Source organism: Staurois parvus, unplaced genomic scaffold (genome assembly GCF_062004578.1).
Source record: "Staurois parvus isolate SC_StPar_1 unplaced genomic scaffold, SC_StPar_1.0 ptg001200l, whole genome shotgun sequence".
In the NCBI taxonomy this organism is placed as follows: domain Eukaryota; kingdom Metazoa; phylum Chordata; class Amphibia; order Anura; family Ranidae; genus Staurois; species Staurois parvus.
This window is the reverse complement of record NW_028318996.1, coordinates 3,511,993-3,527,767: the sequence shown is the minus strand read 5'-3', so window position 1 is coordinate 3,527,767 and position 15,775 is coordinate 3,511,993.

Sequence of the window (15,775 nt, the reverse complement as noted above, 5' to 3'; positions counted from 1 at the left end):
AGCCTCAGCAAAAGAAGAATTAGAGGCCGCTACAGCTGCAGATGTGTGTAACATGGATTTGGGAGGAGAAGGGGTGTAAGTATACTTACAGACTCTACGTTCCAAATCAGCAAGAATTTTTGCAATTTGGACCCTAATTTAAAGTGGTTGTAAAACTCCGAGGTTTTTTACTTTCATGCATTCTATGCATGAAGGTAAAAAACCTTGTGTGTGCAGCAGCTCCCCCAGCCCCCTAATGCTTATCTGAGCCCCATTGCAATTCAGCAATGTGCATGAGAGCCTCAGCTCTCCAGGGACTCTCCTTCCTCATTGGCTGAGAGAGCAGTGGGATCCACTGGCTTCCGCTACTGTCAATCACAGCCAAAGTGAGAGAAAGGGGTGGGACCGAGCCACGGCTCTGTGTGTGAATGGACATACAGAGCAGTGGCTTGGGAGTGAGCCTGTTTGAGTGCCCCCAGAGCAAGCTGCATGCTCTGGGCGCACTCAGAAGAAGGGAGAGGCCAGGAGCACCAACGCGGGACCCGAGTAAAGGAGGAGGGGCTGTTCTGTGCAAAACCATTGCACAAAGCAGGTACGTATGACATGTTTGTTATGTTAAAACAAAAAAAAATTGCCTTTAATATCACTTTAAGTATACAGTAGCTGTTGAGTACTTCTCCCTTGATAAGGTAGAAGAGGAAAAAACACCTCATAGAATTAAAGAAGACTATGAGGCATGTATTGCCTCATGCACGGAATAAGTATCTAGGCCAGTCTTTCAACCTTTTCAACACAGAGGACCCTTAAAGTAACTTTCCAGTCTCAGGGAATCCCTGCTAAAAATTGCTGTATCTACATCTCATGATACATTAGTGTGATGGTCAGTGGGAACAATGCTCTTTACACTTGTGGTCATTGAGAAGAATTACCCCCCTTACAGGTAGCTAAAAAAGATCAATGGTGTCAGTGGGAACGTATCTGAGCGTCAGAAATTGCTCATTGCTCAAGGAACCCCCAGCAATCTCTGGAGGAATCCTAGGGTTCCATGGAACCCTGGTTGAGAAACCCTGATCTAGGCTGTCAGTTTCAAGTCCCTTAGGAGGAACACTGCAAGTTGCCGGAATATCGTTAGTGGAATATGAGCTGGAGGGACAAACACAACTACTCCCCTTGCTCTTGAAATGCTGCACAGTTTAATAGAGGCAATCTAATTTAGAACAACAGGTAAAAACATTAGATCCTCACAAACCAGTTGTTCAGTGCAAGCAAGGTTCAAATGGCCAAAGGTGATTGGGTCACTGTAGGCGGCAGCAAGGACTAACCAAGATGAAATCACATATCTCTTGCAAATCAGAGGAAAGGTGGGAGGAAACAACAGTACCTCGAGCTGAAAAGACAGGAACAGAGTGCAGAGTGCAAGCATGATATGTCAGTTAGTGACACGGCACTTAACTGTCCAGCTTATTAACACTAAGTGGAAACCAACAGAAAAAGGGGTAAAAATGGACCTTGACAGTACCACATGTAGTAGCTGCTGAACCTCTGCCAAACGGCATATTCAGACTTCAGGGATTGGGTCAAACTGGAGGCTGTGCCACTGCTCTGGACCTGGAATGCACTCTGTGGATTATTAACACAGTATATGGAGTTGTAGAAAGTGTCACAATTCCTAGTGCCTGGAGGTCACAATTCAGATAGGCCCTGCAATCTTCAGTTCAGCGGGGTCTGGGTTTGCTTTCCAAAGTCATTGCTGACGATATGCCAATACAGATAGCCGATTGAAGAAAAGTAATTAAGAAAATTGAAATAACTAGCAAAAACAGTAAAGATTATTTTCAATACAGAAAATATCTCCATCCTCCTATGACATTAGCAAAGAAATGGAGTATGATGGGAGAGGCTATACCTGGGTGGCCAATGTTTTTATTCTTTTATGCCAGTGTCCAATTCCTTCTGAGGGTAGTATAGCAATCATGCACACAGAGAAGGACGCGGTCATCCATCTTGTTAAGAATCTTCCATTTTGTATCATTTCTACTCCTCATCCCCCCTCCCTCTCTGTTGAGTGACATGTGGTCTGTTTTATGCAGATCACAGGCAGCAAACTCATTGGGAGGGCGTCATGGTTATAAATCCCACAATTATCTGGTGCCCCTCTGAAAATTTTATCTCCTTAACCATTCAAGCAGGTATGTCATATTTCATATCTAACCATTCAGCAGATGATTCTGGGTATTAATCTACTCAAGGATAGAATGTTATATGTACCTAGGAAAAGTTATTGGCCATAGTATAATTTGTGAAGGCTTTGGTCATAGCCTGAGCTCCCCGCCTACTCAACCCCCTCCCCAAATGAGGTGATTGGTTCTCTGCTTCAGGGAGACACCCTGTGGAGTTCCTAGAAAAAGCTAAGCTAAGCTGAGTTGAAGTTGAAGATTCTCCCTTTTAACATCGAAACTAACGTTGGGAGATAAGGCACCCTTTTGGCTCATGAAACCTGATCTGCTTAAACCAGGACGTTTGGCAAGTACTTTACCTCCCTAAATTCCTTTCTGTTATCTCTTTGCTGTGGTATTGTTCTCTGTATATTTATATATATATATATATATATATATATATATATATATATATATTGGCTACATCTTTTTCTGTAAATATTTTTATTGCACCCTTTTGACCTTTTAGTAATAAATCTTACTTTATGAAAGTGTTGAACTGTTTCTAAAGCTCTTTAATACGAACTAAGAATCTCTGCCTCTGAAAAGCGCTACTGTGTGTTTTAAACTTCGGTATATCTCTGCCTGCGGTGACAGTGGTATACCGACGATTATTCAAACATCATACTGTTATTGCTGATATTGCCGAGTTTCCTCTCTGTACAAAAAGGAGGTGGTGGCAATGTGAAGGGTTAATTTCGTAATTAACCTGACCCAGTAACAATCGCTCCCAGGCTGCCGGCACACAGGTTGTGGTCCATTCACTGGAAAATCTTTGTGCAGGGTGCAGCTGGGCGTGGCATTGTTATGCACGTGACAGCGCGGTTTTAGATTGGCTAGTCCTTTGCTCCCGAGTTTGGTGAGAAGGGCTGGGGTCTGACGCCGCGATCGTCACAGGTAGCAGTATAACTTAAATGTCTATAAATATCTCAGTCCTGTGTCATCTAGAATGTGAAAGAAAGACAGTTTGACAGAAAACATATGGCATTATGAATCAATGTTATGACAACATCAAATTAAAAATGAGACCCAAGAAACAGCAATCTGAGGCTAGCCAAAGAAAATATATAGAGGTTCCAACAATCCTTAGCAACTCAAAGTCACTCCAAGACAATGCATTCTAAAATAGAAGCCCCAAATCAGCAAAAAAAACCCTCAAAATAACGGTCACATCCATTTTGGTATTATCTACCTATTTCAAAGAAATTCCTAAAAAATCATATAACCACAAGTTACATCCACAAATAAAACTTCAACAATTACAGTGCAGGAGTCTTTCCAGACGTACACATTGCAATATAAAAGCTGTATAACTTGGTTCTGACTATTGGCAACTTAATGTAAAACCTGTCAAAGAAATTTGTGAGCTGCCAATACTGACCTTCCTTCTGTTATCTACCCAGACCGAACAAAATGAGATTTCAGCACAACATAAATATTATGTGCCTCTCAGTGTATTTGATCTATCAATGCCATTACTGAGGGTCTATTTATAAGTGTTTTCACCCATATGATTCACACAATTCACTGCCAAGATTTACACACTTTCTAATCGTATTGATCAATAGGAAATGTGTGAATCCCAGGTAAAAACTGTGTGAAAACATTTGTAAACAGACTTACTGTTATACTTTACAATTAATACCCAGGTCTTGCCCTGGTAGGGAAATTTGAGTCCCTGCCCTCAAGCTTACAGTCTAAGGTACCTCGCATACACGTGTAGCGCTCACCCCTTAAGGGCCGCTGAATTTGAAAGGTCCCCCTAAGCTCTGCACAGCCAGGCAACACACATTTTCCATATTTTCACACAGAGTCTGTAAATCAGTCCTTGAGCTTGGTTTTGATGGGTTTTTTTAAGGGTTAACAACTTGGATGAGGTCTAGGGGTATATGGGATGCCCAAGGAACTGTAAAACTTGAGGACAACTTCTTAGCAAACAATGTACAAAATGTAGACCAAAAGGTAGCAACTGTTCCTTTAAGGAGCACTGATGTCCCCTTTAGTGTACCTCCTCAGACCCCAGATGAATCCTTCCTTCTTGACCCAGCTGTCCTGAGTGTATTCCTGGGCAAGGGATTCTAAGATCTGTAATTAAAGTATTCCCGGATGAGGACCTGTTGGGTATTGCACCTGAACACTCTCTTCCTTCTCTGGTCCAGGGGGTGTAAAAGTACTCACACTGTCCTGTCAGCGTGATGGGTTGCAGCTGCTTTCAGGCCTTACGCGGGTACAGTGGAGATCCTTCCATCCAGTACAGCCTTTGAGTAGGACCCCCTCCCTGGGGACCCCCCTCCTAGGCTCCATACTCCAGCACCTTCTCTCAGTCCATCTTCCACTTGAACACAACAACTTCCCTGCTTGCACAGACTCTCTCACATTTATGGGTTGCTCTTAGCCACCATGCCCGGTCTCTAAACATGCAAAGCCAGGCTTCCTCTCCTCCTCCGCCCCTCTTCTATAAAGTTCCTCAAGTTTCTAGAGAAGTGGAAGGGCTCCAGAAGCCCTGACCTGTAGAGCCTCCCACCCTGTCCTGAGGTGACAGGCTGACTCATCCCAGGCTTCTGACAAGCCTCTGACTCACAAAATGCTATCTAGGTAAACTAGAGGGCACTATACTTGTACACATATACTGGGGGTTATTTGGATAGGAGCGAATTAACCTAACAGCATGTCTTTGGATTATAGGAGGAAACTGGAAAACCTGGATAACCCGCAAAAGCACAGCAAGAACACGAAAACTCCATGCAGGTAATGTCCTGGTTGCGATTGCAGTGCTGCAAATTATGTAAGCCAACCACTCATAAATTTATATTGTTTGTGTGCTCAATTGATATAAACTGTACTTCTTTGTTGTAAGTACTATGTATAATATGTCTTTTAAGGTCGGAACTCCATAAGAGGCATATTTAGAAAGCCTTGAATGTGACATTCACCAAAGATTCACTGCAGGCGAATCAATCCCTGTACTGTAATACCATGCGCACCAGGAAGATTCACCTGCTGCAAATGTTTGGTAAATGTCACACTCACTTTGTTATAAATATACACCACCAGTATTCTTCCATAAAGCTTTAATGAACTGAATTGAAAGGAAAAAAGAAATTAAAGCCACATTTACACCAAAGTGTTCCATGAATGCGGGCAGACAAACATGGCAAAACATGCATTGCGCTTTCTTATCTCTTACTGGCACCCCAAGCACATGTAGCAGTCCTTCGTTTTGTCGTGTGCCAAAACGCATTAGGTTCCGTGTCATAAAAGGTACTTGAGTTAATTTGGCACATTTGTCATGGATAGGGCAGCCCATTCAAGTGAACGGACTGTCCTATGCTGTCGAGTGGCAAATAAAGTGATACAACCTGCCGCTCAGATGTGAATGCAGCCTAAGACCAAGACAAAGGTAAGTAATAATTAAAGCATAACTCCCACCAAAACTTTTATCTTGTTTTTGATAGAGTGGGAAAGGGTCAGAGCCTCTCTCATGCTTTCATTGCTGTCTATGTAACTGTTGGGGAGATTTAACAACTTGAGCTGCGCAGTTGTGCAATGCTGTACCCAAATGAAATTTATGTCATCTTTTTTTCATACAAATAGAATTTTTTTTAATTCTTTATTATACAAACAAAAAAACTTGAAAATTTAGAAAAAAAAAATATTTTTAACTTTCTGCTATAAATCATATCCAATAAATATATAAAATACTCTAATTTATTCATAAATTTAGGCCAAAACGTATTTTGTTACATGTGATTGGTAAAAAAAAAAAATCCCAACAAGTGTATATTGATTAGTTTGTGTGAAAGTTATAGTGTCTACAAACTATGGTATATACACTTTATGAGGTACACCTTGCTAGTGCCAAAAAAAGTATCCCCCACACCATTACACCACCACGACCAGCCTGAACTGTTGATACAAAGCTGAATGGATCCATGCTTTCCTGTTGTTTATGCTAAATTCTGACCTGATCATCTGAATGTCACAGCTGAACCTGTCTGCCCATTCTCCTCTGATCTCTGACATCAAAGAGCATTTTTCGTCCACACAACTGCCGCTCACTGGCTATTTTCTCTTTTTCGGACCATTCTCTGTAAACCCTAGAAACGGTTGTATGTGAAAATCCAAGTAGATCAGCAGGAGACGGTCCTGGCGCTTGCTGGACTTTCTTGGGCACCCTGAAGCCTTCATCACAATAACTGAACCTCTCTCCTTGAAGTTTTTGATGGTCCGATAAATGGTTGATTTAGGTGCAATCTTAGTAGCAGCAATATCCCTACCTGTGAATCCCTTTTTGTGGAAAGCAATGACGACTGCACGTGTTTCCTTGCAGGTATATTGATATTTGTGTCATTCTTAAACCATTTGGTCAGGGCTGTGTGTGCGTATGTATATGTGTATATATATATATATATATATATATATATATATATATATATATATACATATATACACACACACACACACACATATACACACATACATACACTGGAATTTTTTTTTTATTATTACTTGCAATATTGGTGAACAGCGACTTATAGTGGGACTGTAATACTGCAGCAGGCAATCTGACACTGACGCTGGCTGGGAGGCACACTGACACTAATACAGTGATCAGTGATAATACTATATTACTATACGTTGTCAGTGTACTAATATTACACTAGCTGGGAAGGGGATACAATCTAGGGGTGATCAAGGGGTTAACTGTATGCCTAACAATGGGTAATGTGGGCTGCTTTTACTAAATATCTGTTTGTACCTTTGCAGGGAGAAGAAAAACAGATCATTCCCTCTGTAGAGAGACCTATGTTGTTTGTCAACACAAGGCTCTGGGCTGTTAGCTTGGAGGGGCTGTGTGTTTCTATTGATGCACAGTTTAGGTAGACACATCTCTAGTCCCAGGGTGGCTCCATAAAGATGCCACAAAAGAAACAGGAAACCTGGGGCAGCAGTCATGGCACCATCTTAAACTGCAACACAGGCAATGATTAAATGCTAAAGAAGATAAAAAAATACTCAGTATTTTTTTTAAAGCAGATTTAGCTGCTGATTTAATCACTGAGGGTTTATTATCATTTTACATTACAAAATGGCTTGTTTAACAACTTTATATTCTATTAAATTTTTTTTCTGTTTACAAAAATTGAAGTTTCCATTAATCTTACATATCAGCGAAGGATGTGATGTCCAATCTCTCCAATGGGGAGAAAGACAAATACAAAAACATGTTGTTGTAAAGAGAGAAATGGTTATAGTTCTTGTTTTTACTGCTGTCCATGCCTTGCTGCCCTAGTGATAACCACTTCCACATTTTTGTATGTGCATCACATGGACATGAAATGAGGAAAAACCTGATAAAAAAAAATAAATCTAAGTAACCTCCCCCAACGCACATACACATATGGTCTCCCAAAGTCCCCTCGCCCCAGCAGGCCATCATGATGTGTCTCCCAGGGGGTAGGTTCCTGACTGCCTGGGCCCAGAGGAATCCAGCACCATGCAACTTAATAGACTAGCACAGGGGTCTGCAACTTTTAAGACATAAAGAGCCACTTGGACCCGTTTCCGAAGGGAAAAAAAAGACTGGGAGCCGCAAAACCATTGCAACATTTAAAACAAATCCGACACTGCATATATTGTTTCTTACCTTAATGCTATATACAGGATCGTGCAGTTAGCTTCATCCCCCATATAGTAATTCATCCCCCATAGTAATTCATCCCCCATATAGTAATTCATCCCCCATATAGTAATTCATCCCCCATATAGTAATTCATCCCCCATAGTAATTCATCCCCCATATAGTAATTCATCCCCCATATAGTAATTCATCCCCCATAGTAATTCATCCCCCATAGTAATTCATCCCCCATATAGTAATTCATCCCCCATAGTAATTCATCCCCCATATAGTAATTCATCCCCCCTATAGTAATTCATCCCCCCTATAGTAATTCATCCCCCATAGTAATTCATCCCCCATATAGTAATTCATCCCCCATAGTAATTCATCCCCCATATAGTAATTCATCCCCCATAGTAATTCATCCCCCATATAGTAATTCATCCCCCATAGTAATTCATCCCCCATATAGTAATTCATCCCCCCATATAGTAATTCATCCCCCCTATAGTAATTCATTCCCTATATTGTCTCAATTCACTTACCTTTGCTCCGCGCGTTCCTCTCGCTGTGTTCCCGCACTGTGTTCCGGTCTTCAGGGCGGACTGTGAGAGGAGAGGAGTTCGTCACGCTGCCCCGCCTACATCCTGGCTGCCCCGCCTACATCCTGACAGCCAATGTTCCGCGCTCCGCGGGCCGGATTAAAAGAGTCCTGACTTTTGAGGCGGCCGCCCGAGAGGAGGGAGGGGAGCGGGCGCCCGGCACACAGAAGAGCCGCATGTGGCTTGCGATCCGCGGCTTGCCGACCACTGAAACCCTATTGCCTGTCACCTGGTGGGCAGTGTGCTCCGGAGCCGCAGCAAAGATGAAAAAGAGCCGCATGCGGCTCTGGAGCCGCGGGTTGCCGACACCCGGACTAGCAGAATCTAGTACTGGAAAGCAGATACTTTGTAAGATAGCTCCAAATTGATGGTGCATATATATGTTGTTTGGATTTGTTTTGTTGAGCTTTTACATTTATTTTACCTGGACCTCCACTTTAAATCTTTCACACTCTTTCTAAAACTAAAAAATAAGCTGAAATCAGACTTTAACAAAGAATAGCTATCTACAATATCAACATTCAGCTTACGCTCCTGTGCAGGAGTTTATGTGTGTACAAGCCATAGTCACAGCAGCTGGATTCAAGTTCACTTAAGCCGCTAGACACAAATTTCAAGCAATTGTTTCTCACCAGACACATCTAATCTCCAATTTGTAATTATTCCATCATCCTTTATCTAGCATTAGAAACATTTTTTTCTCATAACTATTTAGAGCATTGGCTGCCTGAGGGCTTTAATGGCTGTTGTACATGAGGATAACCTGGCAGCCATCTCAGTTGCGTCGTCAGACCGACTGAAGTAAGCAAAGCTATAAAACGGCCTTTCTTTGAGGTAGGCCGCATGCTGTAGTCCAAGAATAATTGAACAAATAGTTTATCTGGGTAACCAACAGCTGTAGTATACAGGAGATTTTTGGAGGATTAAGGGCAAGCTGTTAAAGGAGCATCCCATGGGATACTTGCATGAAAGCCCCACATGCGGGTTATACTATCATTAAAGTCACATCCAAATCTCGGGACTTTGAAGATGACTAAAGCTATCAAGTGCATGTTCATACATATTTTCCTTGCTAGATGGCTGCACGTGATTAACATATTTCCAAACTTGAGAGTGACAAAAGTTATATAACACTGCACATTTATATGTTTTATGTAAAGGCACTGACGCACATCAGAAGGCCAACATGTGTTAAAGCAACTGTCTTGCTTATCAAACTTGCTTAAAAGAGGAAATACCTGCAAAGAAGAAAGGAAATACTTACCTCAACTGTTGCCCACTCCTCTGAATGTCACCCTGTTGCAGAGAAATCCACGGGTGACATGTTTTCAGACACTTTCAGGTGAGATGATCTCCTTTGTTCACTTAACTAAGTGGTTCCTCTTGTAGACCACCTTGTCACTACAAGACACAGTAGTGACATAGGAGCCAGCAGATGAAACCACTGAACACAGAGGAGGATACAGATGGACACTCCTGGAAGTGTCAGTTTAGGAAGAAATTTCATCCAGGGACCTGCATCAGAGTGGTGGTCAACAGCATGCGCAGCAGAACAGGAGAGGTATGTATTTATTCTATTCTCTTTTTTTACTTTTATGCAACTTTGTTTAGGAAATAAAGTCACTTTGTAATTGTAAGCTCGAAAGAGCAGGGCCCTCGAACCCCTCGAGTATTGTATTGTTACTGTCTTGTCTCATGTTCTGTCCCCCTTGCTACTGTACAGCGCTGAGCATACCCTTTGGTGCTATATAAATACTGTATAATAATAATAATAATAATAATAAGTCAACTAACACCAATCAGAAACCAGAATTTGTTTTGACATCTCTAAACCGATGAATGGTGAGCCTACCTGCTGAATGGCTCGAAACTGTATTTTTTATCCTGGCATTCAACTTATGCCCCATTAACAAAATCACTACATCTACCAGAATCCTCATCTTCTGAATGGCTCTGAATCTGAGCTTATGGTTTTCCCTGGTTCCCACACTTGCATCTCTCCGAGCCCACTGTGGCTTCATTCAGAGACACTGGAGCAGGAGAGGGAGGTTGCAGAACACAAAGTCCTGTGACAAGATGCAGTCCTCTCAAGAAGAACTGCTAAAAACCTGCTGGCTCTGGTAGCAAAAAAATATGACTAAAAGGTAATGTGAGTATATTGAAATGCAAATGCAAAGACTCCATGTTCTCAATGAAGGCTAACTAGATATAGGCTGCCAAAGTAGGGAGCCCCCTGTCTGATTGTTTGGGATGTCTGAGTCCAGGAGAGGAAGTAAGAAGTAATCCACCTAAAAGAAACACAAAGAACATAAAAATCTGTAAAACTTCCAAGGTCCCATGCACACTGTGTGCTTAGCCCTAGTGCATGAGGCTCTGGCATTTAGATGCGGGCAGAAGGTAAGTTGCATAATCCAGCCCCACTGCCAGCAGTCTGCTGAATGTTATGGGAGGCTGGCAGCTGCTGCGGCTAAACAGTGCACTTGGTGGTACTTAACTTTAGTGCAGTATGTGCCCAGAGACAAATGCCCAGATTGCACACTGATTTCCTGACTCCCCAGTCTGGCTCGGCTCTGGTTCTGTCATCTCTCAGAAACCCCAATCTGTGGACAGGGCCTTGGCCTCATCACGTACAATGCATGGCTCTTAACTCTACACTGTATGTGATGGATGTGAATGTGCAACCGGGACCTGCTTACATATGAGAAGGGGCGGACTTACAACTCATGGGGCCCCTGGGCAATAGGGGATCATGGGGCCCCTGTGTCCTTGCCCAAACTCAAAAAAGCCTATGACAAAAGGTACCAGGGGCATCTGATGGGGCCCCCTACTGACCCCGGGCCCTCGGGCAGTTTCAAAATGGTTAGTCCGCCCCTGCATATGAGGCTGCAACAGAATGTTTGACAGATCAAGGGAACCTGCTAGAGCAAAGAATCACATAAGTAATTTAGCCTTTCATGTAACCCCCTGGTCATAATTAACACATTTAGTATAGAACAGCCCTAGTGCAAGGGTATGTTTTATACTGTGTGTGGATTTAAAGCTGGACCCCAGCTTTCCCTCCAGTCTTACATAATTGTACAGGCACCTCTCCTGAACTGAAATTGCTTACACTGATTTCAGTGCACACTGTGATCTTCTCACAATGTTTATTAGAAGCTGCAGTAAGTGAGACAAAACCCACCTCATCTCCTGACTGTAGGACACCCAGCATCATATAGCACTTTCCTACACAGTCTTTCTTTCCCTGGCTTGCCCATTTGATTCATTGGACTTTCTATCACAGAGGCTCATCATCACATATGGGCATTCACAACATCTTTTGGTTTTCATGAAGCTATATACAGAACCCTTCCAGCCCTTTCCACCAGTTATGATTTGCCTGCATTGAATAGAGAAGTACAGAGACTCAGTAGTGATGTCACAGGGTCTAAAATAAGGCGTGTAAAAGAAAGGAAATTAGAAGGAACCAGGGAAGGCAAAATATAAGCAAAAATTAATCTTTAAAGTCAGAACAGGAAATGAGGAAAAATCTGTCCAATGAGGATGAACACTGTAATAAAACTGTTAAAAATGTAACAAAAGGTATATCCCTTCCATACTCTTAATCATAAACTAAAATACTACAGGTTGACCAGAGTTGTTTATTATAAATCCCTGCACATATTTTGTAAAGAAGTACTTTGGAAATAAATTCTATTTTCTGTATGTTCTTATGATAGGACTTCTGAGAACTGAGTTCATTACAAACTCATGAGAAACCAAATCCTTCATGTTGAAAACATCCATGATAAATCTAGAATTTATACACATCAGACTGCAACTATTAAGCTTCTCTCTGTGGGATTCGAATGAGGAATTTGACGTGCTATTTTAAAAGAAAAATTGTAAACTGCGACAAAAGAACAGCAGAAAAAATAATTTAGACTGTTATCGGGTCGTGTTTGCCCTTTCGGCACAAGAGCAAGGCATAGAGACAAATGTCAGGGCCAGGAAATGGAGAGCTTTTAAAACTGTGTCACAGCAAAAGAATTTTTACTTTGAATGAAAGCTGAATACTGAAACTGGCTACCGACACCTTAAATAAACCAGCAAGACAAGCTAAAGAAATCTTTTCAGCAGCAGCGGCTCAGAAAAAAACACAAATATGATAGGTACATCAATCAAGATTATTTTTATTTCCACAAAAACCATATACAGTATCTCACAGAAGTGAGTCCACCCCTCACATTTTTGTAAATATTTTTTAATCTATTTTCATGTGACAACAATGAAGAAATTACACTTTGCTACAATGTGAAGTAGGGAGTGTACAGCTTGTATAACAGTGTAAATTTGCTGTCCTATCAAAATAACTCAACCCGCAGCCATTAATGTCTAAACCGCTGGCAACAAAAGTGAGTACACCCCTAAGTGAAAATGTCCAAATTGGGCCCAATTAGCCATATTCCCTTCCCGGTGTCATGTGACTCGTTAGTGTTACAAGGTCTCAGATATGAAAGGGGAGCAGGTGTGTTAAATTTGGTAATATCGCTCTCACTCTCTCATACTGGTCACTGGAAGTTCAACATGGCACCTCATGGCAAAGAACTGAGGATCTGAAAAAAAAAAATTGTTGCTCTACATAAAGATGGCCTAGGCTATAAAAAGATTGGCAAGACCCTGAACCTGAACTGCAGCACGGTGGTCAAGACCATACAGCTGTTTAATAGGGCAGGTTCAGAACAGGCCTCGCCATGGTCGACCAAAGAAGTTGAGTGCACGTGCTCAGCGTCATATCCAGAGGTTGTCTTTGGGAAATAGACGTATGAGTGCTACCAGCATTGCTGCAGCGGTTGAAGGGGTGCGGGGTCTGCCTGTCAGTGCTCAGACCATACACTGCACACTGCATCAAATTGGTCTTCATGGCTGTCGTCCCAGAAGGAAGCCTCTTCTAAAGATGATGTGCAAGAAAGCCCACACACAGTTTACTGAAGACAAGCAGACTAAGGACATAGATTACTGGAACCATGTCCTGTGGTCTGATGAGACCAAGATAAACTTATTTGGTTCAGATGGTGTCAAGCGTGTGTGGTGGCAACCAGGATAGGAGTACAAACACAAGTGTTTCTTGCCTACAGTCAAGCATGGTGGTGGGAGTGTCATGGTCTGGGGCTGCATGAATGCTGCCGGCACTGGGGAGTTCATTGATGGAACCATGAATGCCAACATGTACTGTGACATACTGAAGCAAAGCATGATTCCTTCTGTTCAGAGACTGGGCCGCAGGGCAATATTCCAACATGATAACGACCCCAAACACACCTCCAAGATGACCACTGCCTTGCTAAAGAAGCTGAGGAAAAAGGTGATGGACTGGTCAAGCATGTCTCCAGAACAAAACCCTACTGAACATCTGTGGGGCATCCTCAAATGGAAGGTGGAGGAGCACAAGGTCTCTAACATCCACCAGCTCTGTGATGTCATCATGGAGGAATGAAAGAGGACTCCAGTGGCAATTTGTGAAGCTCTGGTGAACTCCATGCCCAAGAGGGTTAAGGCAGTGCTGGAAAATAACGGTGACCACACAAAATATTGACACTTTGGGCCCAATGTGGACATTTTCACTTAGGGGTGTACTCACTTTTGTTGCCAGCAGTTTAGACATTAATGGCAGTGTGTTGAGTTATTTTGAGGGGACAGAAAATTTACACTGTTATACAGTCTGCTACAATGTAAAGTAGTGAGTGTACAAAGTGTCATTTCTTCAGTGTTGTCACATGAAAAGATATAATAAAATATTTACAAAAATGTGAGGGGTGTACTCACTTCTGTGAGATACTGTATTTAATTGAAATTACAATTATAGCAATTCAAAGAGGACTGCCAAAGTGGAACGTGTAGTAACCAGGCTTCACATTTCTCCAGTTAAAAGAGAAGTTCAGGAATAAAATAAATAAATAAACATACTCACTTGCTGCATCTGTCTTCCGCCGCCTCCACACTGAGAACTAAGCAATCAAAGACTGCTGATCATTCAGATCTCAGACTTTAGTGACCAGAGATCTGGTGACTGTCAGTCACTGGCTCTCTGCTCTGCCCATCCAGCACACACTGGAGTGTCAGGCTGTGGAGGGGGTGGGAGCAGCACGCACCGGAGTGTCAGGCTGAGGAGAGGGTGGGAGCAGCACACACCGGAGTGTCAGGCTGTGGAGGGGGTGGGAGCAGCTGGCTCCTACTCTCAGGGGCTCACTTAGAGGCTGAGCCATCTGCCAGCCCATGCATCTGGGTGTATCCCAACATTAAAGTTGGGATCTCTCCAGAGTGTGGACCAGCTGAGTGACATCAGCCGCCAACAGGCTTAGACAGAACAAAGTGCACTCCTGTGATCTCCAGGAAAAGTAGAACTTTAAGAGCAGCTAGAGCAGAGAAAGGTTATTGATTAGTTGCTTTGGGTTACTGTAAAGTGGTCTGGGCTCTGTTAACCAGACATGGTAATTTTTGGAAAGGAATTGGCAAAGGCAGTCTTCGTAGGTACAAGGTTAATTTTAAGTAACTATAAATTAGGATTCTGATATAAGATGACGGTGATGATGGTAGAATTCCATAAGAGCAAATGCCAACTGCCCAAATCATAGACATGGTATAGAAAATATGTATGAAATATGTATTTTAGGTTGAAGTCCACCCTATTCCTAACTAAGCTTAACCCCTTGACGCCAATCGTATGCGGCCTCTCGGCGACAGGGCCTTGACCTCGAGCGGCTTCATATTTGCATACCATTTGAAAACACATATGTGCTGAGAGCGTGCGCCCTGTGCACTCCCAGCACATATGCCGGTGTCTCATGGAAAGGTCCCAATCTCCCCTTGCAATTGCAACCTTTTCCAATCATGTGACCGCCATGACAGCGAATCACTGCGGTCACATGACCCTACAACCCCACCCTGCCTCTCGGCATCTGAAATGCCTTAAAGGGTCGGGAGGAGCTGGCGTGAAGAGGTTAAATCTCCTCCCACCCCCTTTCTAAACCCTATTCTATCTACCCTGTGAAAGGAAGATGTGTATACTTACCTATTCTGAGAGCAATCCAGTCTGGTCACATAATCAGCTGTCAGCGGCAGCTTTGGTATAGAGGAGGGAAAGCCAAACAAAGGATGCCCTATAGCGAGCCTAAGGGGTGACATCATCTGCCAGGTTCTGCAGCTGTTGTCAGGTGCATCTTCCTTTCACAGGGTAAATAGCATAGGGTTTAGAAGGGGAATGGGAGCGGATTTAAGCTTAGTTAGAAAGAGGCTGGACTTCTACTTTAAATTTAAGGCCTGTTCACACCAGCGATTCATGCTGAATGCTCAATTGTTGGTGTAAGTTGCGTGAT